This window comes from Tupaia chinensis, unplaced genomic scaffold (genome assembly GCF_000334495.1).
Source record: "Tupaia chinensis unplaced genomic scaffold, TupChi_1.0 Scaffold000575_1, whole genome shotgun sequence".
NCBI lineage: Eukaryota > Metazoa > Chordata > Mammalia > Scandentia > Tupaiidae > Tupaia > Tupaia belangeri.
In genome coordinates, this window is record NW_006160089.1 from 1,668,266 (window position 1) to 1,677,703 (window position 9,438).

The window sequence follows — 9,438 nt, forward strand, 5'->3', positions numbered from 1 at the left end:
ATGGAAAGCTTGATACAGTGCTGCAAGATGCTTTGAATTTTTCAATGATTAAATATACATGATCAAGCTGTGCATGTTAGGGTACGAGGTGCACTGACGGTCAATGGCTATTGATCAGGCGGTTAAGTATTTCTGCTCGGTTTTATAGATATAGATAGATCCCAGATGATTTGAAGAACTGGATAGTTAAGAAACTGGCATTCTGCATTTCTTTGGAGAAGGGGAAATGACTGGTCAGTTACAAAAATCCAAACCATTGTTTGCTCCCAGACTCACCCATCCTCCAAATACACTAGAATATGCAAACTTTGTTTCTAGGAGTGTTCAAGAATAGAGTAAAAAAAAAAAATTCCAGATGTTCTGTTTGGGGTCTGTCAAGAACAGTCACTTTACCAGAGCCCCACCTTGTTCACAGCCTGGGAGTTTACTTCTGTCTGTCTTCTTATACACGCATGTGTGCGTGTATATGTGTGTACACCCCGTGATACATCAATCACAATTTTGACCAAAACTGACATACTACTGATGAGATGGGGCCGGTGCCACTTCTGGAAGTAGGGTCTAAGGTCCTTTAAATCCTTCTGGTTAGGAACAGTGTGAAGTGGCCAATGGTCTTTTCTAATTAACTAATTTCTCACTCATCTAAAGATCTATTTAGGTAGGTGTGGAGGGGGTGGAGGATGGAGATTTAAAGATAACCTCTAATTGGTCTGGAAAAATTCAGTCCATGACACCTTAGAAGACCTCGCTTTCTCTTTCATTCTATCTCCTCCTTCCCTGCTCCTTTTCCTGTCTCTTTCTCTCATTTTACCTTCTAGAAATTAAAAGTGGACTTGAAAGGAAGGGGCATGGAGAAAAGGTGGGAGAGTGAAAGTGAACTTTTATTTTTTCCTTATTGTGCTGCATGGCAATCTTGTTTGTAATCATCCAAGTATCTATTTTGTAACAGGACCATTTTCAAGAAAATCAACCTCCACCCAAATTGGCAAAACTTAAGCACACAGTCAATTGAGAGTTATGCTTTGTTTTTGCATCTTAACAAAAAGAGAGAGAGAGAGAGAGAGAGAGAGAGAGAGGGAGAGAGGGAGAGAGGGTGTAGATTTTAGGTTTTCTATCCGTAGAACTATCTTTTCCAGCTAATTGCCACCTCGCTGGGGAAGCTTGGGCATCCTTATTGATAATTCCCTTTGTAAATGGAACCAAAATTGGCATCCTTCAAAAAAGTTGACCCACCTAGAAGTGGATGGATCAGTCCTGACTGGGTGGACATGCCCTTTCACCTGATTGTGTCTGACCTATCACTTAATTAATCTCTCCCAGATGCAGAGCTGTTGACAGTGCCAAAGATAAGCAGTATTTTGAACAAAGCAGGAAGCTTTTTAAAAGAACAAGCCACAGTGAGGTTTGAGGCTCTTTATAATGTATAAATCAGCAGCATTTGGATGCTGAGTTTGTTAGAACATAACTGATGCTCAGAAATGGTTCCATCTTTGCTGGAAACTTTCTGTGTCTTTCTGAATACACACTGGCATCTAGAAACATTCATTTTCTGCCTGTCCTCTCTCCGTCCCTGGTCCCTTTTCTTCTGCCTCTTTCTGTCTCTGGATTCAGACTATCCATGGCTCGCTTCCTAAAAATTGTCCTCTGCTTTCCAGTGCGGTCTTTGGCTTCAGATCCTTTTCATAGCATTAAGGCTATCGAGGTGGTCAGCTTCGAAGGCTTTGGGTGACAAAATATTGACTGCATTTGCTGGTACCTATGAAGGAGGACATTTGTGCTGGAGGCACCTTGGTGACATAGAGGAAATAGTCCATTAATTAAAAGACTTGTTAATTGCTGCTCGAATTACTGTACAGAGAGAATGAAATGAGTTTGTAAAAGATGGCAAGTGGGCGAATACATTTTTTCTTGAAAACATTTTTATAAACAGGTTCTAGAAAAGGTGTTGCTTTTACTCATGTCTCTATCATCAACTATTCAATTGTGCTTCAATTAATGATAATATATTGTCTGGGATCCTTCCCTGGGCCCGACTGATGGAAGAGCTTTGTTGAATTTGGTGCAGGTGGCACTGTTTAATTGCTTGCAAAGAGAAGTAAATGCAAAATAGATCGCTCTAATTATGGCGGCCCCCAGAAATGGAGACGCAAGCTGAAAGGCCAACTTGCTGGGAAATTCCAAACGGAGCTGATGGCCCCTTGCCTTTTTTACTTCCGAGGCCTTGACACAGTAGCTTACAAGTAAATTTGGATGAGCTCATCTGATTCAATACAAGCACAAGTTCAAGCCCAGAGTCTGATGACCTATCAATGTTGTCCCTTAACCATCTAGAATCTTTTACCGGATGATAAAATTCAGCTCTAAAACAGGGGCACCCGAACATTTCTTCCTGCAAGGGATCCACGAGAGCTCATTACACCCTGTCTGGTTTTCGTGTTTTATCGCAAAGTGTCAGGAGATTTTGTTGTTTTTGTTTTGTTTTGTTTGAATTTCTTTATGCCCGAGAAAATGAGTCTATAGGAAATCAAAGTGTGAATGCTTAAGCAAACAGAATTTCCCATATACCTGCAAGGGCTCATAATGATTTTTATTCATGCAAAAATAATCGATGGGACATTAGTTGTTTTAATTAATGGAAGAATAAAAATGGTGTGTGTGTGTGGGGGTGCCAAGGGCCCGGGCTTCAGCCGGAGCATCTGTGGGAAATGACTCATTCCTCCCCTAAAGAGACCATGTCAACTTCTCAAACACCAGTGAAGCTGCCAGTGGAAAGTTGGGCTGGGGTAGATCTAAGGATCTGCTGAAAGCGCAAGGGAAGATGGTGGCCACACCGAGCATTTCCCCTCCCCTACAACCTCACAGCTTCCCTCGGAAAAGTACCACGTCCTACCTCACCTCCTGGGGGAGTAAGCATCTTCCTACTAAGGAAGCTGCAGTTTGTGCTTGGAGCGTAGTATGCTTTGTGCTGGTAAAACAGCGCCAGCGGCTGAGAAGCCCAAATCAACATTCTTCAGCCTGGATTAAGGAAAGGCCGGGGCTGAATGGGTGTGCAAGATGTGGGGTGAGAGGTACGGCCTGGGCTCCAGCGAGTGGATGGAGACCCTCATGATCTGACTGAGGACCTGGGATAAGCCAAGTCCACATCTTTAGCCCTCAACCTTTTTGTTCTATGGAAATATTCACCAAATCCACCTCTAGTATAGTTAGGGCTGGCAGGGCACCCGGGTCGATTATGTTAGTGGATGTGAAGCTCATAAAAGATTTATGAGGAAACCTGTGCTTAGAGATGGAATTTAGGGGTGTCCTGCTGTAAGGGAGGGATGGCAGAGATGCCTTTGAATGAAGACTGAGGTAGGAAAAATTCCCAGACTCAAGTGCGTGGAGATAGAAGAGCTATCAGCTGGGCGAGAGTTCACCTGCTTCCTCCCAACCCACCCCACCTTAAAAAGAAAAACGTCCCTGATTCTCTGCTTCTCTTTTAAGCAAAATTTAGTTCCCTGTGTGAGGAATGTATTGCTGTACTTCAACCCAAAAGGCTTACATAGCAGCCAGGTTAGCAAAATAGCACTTCCAGGAGGAAGTAATATTCTGGGATAGATTAAAAAGAAATTACCCTCAAGGAATGGCTGTAGTTATGAGTTGGGGGGAAATGGTATCTTTTCGCAATATTTACTTTTTTTCTTCCAGGGAAATTTACATCTCTGTGTGGAAATTAGCTGTGGAGGGATACAATTAGCTACTGTGTATTTTGTTACAATTGTTCTTTAAGAATAATCTGATCTGACAGATTTATATTGTTGACAATGTGATTTAACAGGGCCCAGATACAAACTTTCCCCACCCTAATCAATAATGGTAAATCCTTTTGCTGAGGTGAACAAATCTCTGACCTAGTGTTTGTATTTCTTTTACCAATTCCCTGTAATAAAATTGAACATTTTGTCACCACTTTGAGAAACACTGCCAAACACCTTAAAACACATGTCACACGCCAGCAGCCCCTCATTTCCCTCCTCCGGGAGTTTCTACATCTGGAATCATAATCACAGATAAAAACCTTGACAAAATTGCATCTGAGCACATCCCTCTCTGCAGCCTTACTCTCTCATAACATTTAATACAATATTAATACCTGCTACCGAAAGGCAGGAGGGAGGAAAAGGGCTGCCAACCTCCACGCTTCCTGATGCATCATGTTCAAACCTGAAATTCACACTTCGTGTTTCATTTTAAGTTCAGTGCATTTAACAGGGCCCTAGAGAGAGAGCCCTGGTTAGTTCCCCAACCTGCTCAGCTGACGCCCAGGGAGGCGGTTTCGGAATTGTTCAGATCGCTGCAGGGAGAAGAGGAGGAGGAACTGGGCTCCTCTCTGCCTGTGATGGGCCAAGCCATTTATCTAATCTTGTGTCACAGACATGGGGGTCCTCTTTGAGACAACTAAGGCCCCACTAATTTTTGTTGTTGATATGGTGATCATTAGATTTTCTGTGTGGCATGACCAAGGCGATGAACTGATTTCATAAAGAAAGATCTTGCCATGCCTGCGCTGATTTGTTGCTGACTGACAGTCTCTCGTATTGATATATAAAACACACACCCCTTTGCTGAATGAGGCCCTCCCCTGAGAAAGGAGGGGGTGCTCATTGAAGATTCAGGGCTTCTCTGCCATTCCTGTGACTCAACCTCACTCTTCCTTTTCTTGGAGATGCCCACAGCCCCACATTCCTGTGCAGTGGCAAGAAATCACCATTCTTCTGCAATTCCAACAGGAGACAGAGGTTAGAGAGAGAAGCAAAGTGCGGGAAGCATACCCCACTGAGGGTCTTCTGGGGACAGACATGGCACCCTGGAAATGGACTTTCAAATGCCGTGGCTTTGTTCTGTCCCTGCATTCTTGAACTAGAATAAGGTCAAGGCAGATCAGGGTGCCCCCTCCCTCTAAAAAATTTAAACCTCCAGATTTCTGGAATGAATAACCAGCATCTAACAGTAGTCTCAATGTAGCAGGCGAAACACACACACACACACACACACACACACACACACACACTTCCCTGAGCAAGCCCCACTCTGGAAAGGAAGGACTGTAATTTGCGGAATGGTGCCATGGTACAAGCTGGAAGGACAGGAGATGTTACACTCAGGCAGTAGAGGCAGGCAGCTAGCCCTGTGACGCGCCAACAGCTTTAAGAACAAGGTCCTTTCTGCTTCCAAATGGGGGAGAAAAGTTCGTTTCGCCTCTTTCTTCTCAGTATTTCAAGAGGCTTCCTCCTCTCCCCACCCCATCCCGGACACAGTCCTCAGAGTTTCAGGTCATCCATTGGCAACACCCAAAGGGGAGGGCAGCAGGAGGGTCTGGGGCCAAGGAGGACCGCTTCCCCACGTAGAATCCTTCTTCCCTGGTGGCTCCCAAATCCGGCGTTTTCTCTGCTTGCCTTTCCCTCTGGGAGACTAGGAAAGGCTGCAAAATCTGGGCGCCCGCTCGCTCGCTTGTCAAGAAGCAAACTGTCTTCACATTCTCCAAGAGTAACATCCCTGCCTAGGAAGAGGAAGGAAGAGGCAAAATAAATAAAACCAGTTAATGTTGTAGTTAACTTGCAAATCAAGTAAATCTGTTGGTGCCGTATTTGAGAAATAAACCATCAGAGCGTCACAGCAAACACACACTTCTGAACGTCTTCATTTTGATTTAATGGTATATCAGCGTCAACTATCGCTTCCTCTGCTGGTACACACGGCCTGATGCCGCGGGAGGAGGGTGCCCATGTTTATCACCGAGTGAGATGACTAATTACACCTTGTCAATCACCGGCTATGAAGACATAAAACCAGCGCACACAATGAAGTAGTTGCCTGCAGCGTCAATTAGTTGGCGATTCGGAGGTTATTGCATGGCCCTGCTTCGGCCGCCTCTAATAACGGGACCCAGCGCCGCGAACAGCGCACTGATCAATCACCCTCCTTCCCCGGCTCCCCGGCTCCCTCCTCCTTGCCCCCGACCCGGCCTGGCCTCACTTTCTCCGGGCCGCTCGCGCTTCCTCCCTCCGCGGCCCCGGCTCCGTGGCGCCGACAGCCCCGGGAGCTCCGGGAAGTTTGAGCGCAGCAGCTCCGCAGCCGGCAGCCGGGAGCCCCGTAGCCTTCGGGGAGCGCCCGGGCTGGTGGCCCCTTTGTTGGAGGAGGCGTGGAGGGGGCGCTTTTGTTCTGAGTTAGTCACGGTGGCCGGCTGGAGGCTGCTACCTCATTATGCGCCGGGTCTGCTCGTCTGCGAGGAAGCAGATGGTGGGGAGGTAGGCAGCGGCGAGAGTGGCCAGACCTGAATTCCGTTCACCTGTCACCTCCCACTAAAAGCAGGTTGGAGGGACTTAGGGGTTCTTCACCCCTGTTGGGGGTGGGGAGGCGAGGGGCCGCCGTTTGCGGCGCCTGCGAGCGTTCTGTGTACCTGTCGGTGCCCGCTCCCCCCATGCCTTTCCCTTGGCAGCGGCTTCTCGCACCGTGTAAATGTCACTCACGTGTCAAGATGTGTGTTTACAGCCTGTTCCTCTCCTTGTTTAGTCCCCGCGGACAGGGCTCAGCGGTTGTGCGACGTCCTCCTGCCGCTGGGGGGGATTAGCAAAGTTACCGGCCTCTGAACCCCGGGGCAGGGGCACCCAGATCCTGCCCCGCGGCGGGAGATGCATTTGAGAATCCAACCGACCTCGCACCTCCCAGCCTAGCGCGCTGGGGTAAACACGCGAGCGCACCGAGCGGGAATCCTGAGTCCCGGGAGTTTGGGTCGGTCCCGTGATGGATGGGAGGGCTGCTGGTCAGAGAGGTGGCGACGGAACCATGTGCATGTATGTAAGGAGGGGTAAAGAGCCGCGGGGTGTGTTTCCTCATTTCTTGAGCAGCCCGAGGCAAGAGTTACAGAGTACACCCCCTCCCTGCTCCTATGGCAGCCCTTGAGCTCTGGAAAACGTATTGAATCCTCCCAGCCCAGGAGCGGAGCTGCACCAAGGACAAATACTCCAGCGTTGTTACAAAATTTTTTCTACCCCTTGGACGACCTCCAGATGAACCCTGGTGACTCCCATATTAGATTCTCATCCCCCACGTTCTTTGAGAGAAAGTGCCCCAGATGTGTCAGCAAAACATGCCTATGTAATCCTGTAGGCGTCCGTCCCTGTGCCTGGGCGTGGGCCATGTGCACCCAAGTACACGTCTGTGTGAACACGCACAAGTGCCGTGTCTTTGGGTTTATGGTCCTTCCCTCGGGGTGGGGCATCTGTGCGTGTACACCCTGTACACACATACTTGTAACTTTCAGAGTTTTCTCAAATATGCAAACCATGACCTCGTTAAAAATGCACACAGGGATTTAAGTAGAGTAGCCTCAGCACGCATATGTATGTATACATACATACGAGATGTGCCGTTTCCAGCTGTCCAGATGCACCCTACTATGGGGCACTGGACACAGCATATTTTGGACCCTAGCTCTACATTAGTGGTGGCTGTGGTTTTGCCTGCAGAGATGAGTGTTCATGTACATCTGACACATGAACACTAGCACGTATGCTTGGGCATTACAGACACGCATATACTTACGTGTGAGAGCTATTTCATGCTGCCTCTGCTCTGCGTGCTGCAAGATAACAGAGATCCTGTGTTCCCCTTACCACTCCTGGCAAGCAGGTCACTACAGATTGATACCCTGCCCCCCATTAGATAGAGCCGGACATGGCTTCAAAGAGGACTTGGGAGATGGACCTCTGTAACTGACCTGCTCATTCACTTCTCTACCTTCCCTTCTGTCCTAAATCCTACTAAACCAGACGCTTGTCCTTGAGTCCTCAAGAGACTCGAGGTTGAGCATTAAGTCTAGAGGCTGGGAGTGGAAGATGGACCAGACTGTTGGTCCTTGGGTGGTATAGACAGAGAGTCGGGTGGATCCTCCACATCAGCAGCGTCTTTGGCATAGTGGGCTCAGTGGGCAGAGAATGGGCCTGTGGTCTTTAAGAACGTTGTTGATGCGGAATGTATCTCAGAAAGTTTTTTTAACAGGAGAGGGGAAAGAGGGAGTGAGCAAATGATTTACTGAGTGCCTGCTATGTTGCAGGCATTTCACACCCATGATCTTTCATTCATCACAGCCTAGTGGAGGGGCCCTGCATGTCTCCCAGTTGCATGTGAATGGCAGAGCTAGTATTCGCACCCTTGTCTTTCCAAGTCCTAAGACGGTGTTCGCCCCCACTCTTCTAGGCCGGAGAGAGATCGGGAATGGCGAGAAAGACCTGCACGCTGGGCCGTAGATTGGGTCCTGGTCGCTTGGAGTGAGGATAGGCTGGCTGGTTCTCCTCCCCGGGAGTCCCAGTTTCCGCCAGCTCTCGCCTCTCGGGCTCAGCCAGGTCCTCAGGAGGCCTGCGCGGCTGCTCGCAGCCCGCGGCGCCGAGCCGGGCTGTAGGCTGAGTTCGGCGGGAAGTGGCCGAAAGCTCTCGCAACTTTGCCCCAGGCCTGCCTTCCCGGGCCTCCCCAGCCGGTGCCCGAGACCGCGGCCTGGGCCCAGGGAAGACGAGAGTGAGACTTCTTCGAGCATCCTCTGTCTGCGCCTTCTTAGGATGGAGGCAGCGGGGAGAGGGTTTAAATTTCCTTCCCAAAGAAATCACAGGATACTGTCCGGTAGCTCAAAAACTCTAAACCCCGCGCGTTCCCTCCTCCTTCCCGCCCCCTCCCTCCAGCCTCGCCCACTAGCTCCCACCATCTCGTCTCTCCTCTTCTCCTCTTGCCTCTCCCCTCCCTCTCGGGTCTCCCGCCTTCCCGGAGCACGCGCTGCCAGGGCCTGGGGCGCTGGGCGGCCAATGGCGCGGTGGCAGGACGTGATGTCAGGCGCGGCTGTAGAAAAGGCGCGGAGGCTTGCGCTGGCGCGGACTGCAGAGCCGGGGCTGGGCTCGGCGCGCGCTTGGAGAGCATTGCGCGCGGCTGGGCCCGCGGCCGCCGGCTCCTCCTCCCACTCTGCTCCTCCTCCTTTTTCTCCTTCTCCACCTCCTCCTCCGCCTCCTCCTCCTCTTCCTCCTCCTCCTCTTCAATTCTCCCGGTGGCTCGGCTCGGCTCGCTGGCTTCGGAGAAACCCCTACTCCAGTCGCCGACTCAGCGCCCAAGAGGGTCGCCTTGGGCTGGGGGCGCACCCTAGGGAGGGGAGGGGTCTAGGCAACTGTACCGCCGCGGACACCTATTTGCTCCTGGGTGAACCCCGATCGCAGCCGTCGCTGCCTTGGGCAGAGTTTGCGCCCTGGGTGCCGAAGCCCGGCGGGCGATGCCCGCGGCGTGAAAGCGCCCGCGGTGGGCGCCGACCTCTGCCCTCATCTCCCGCCCCTTCTCCGCCCGGTGCCCTTGTGACCCTGGCTTTGGCGCCGTCGCCCAGGCGCCCCGCGATGTAGCTGCCCCCGCGCCTCGGCGGGAGGC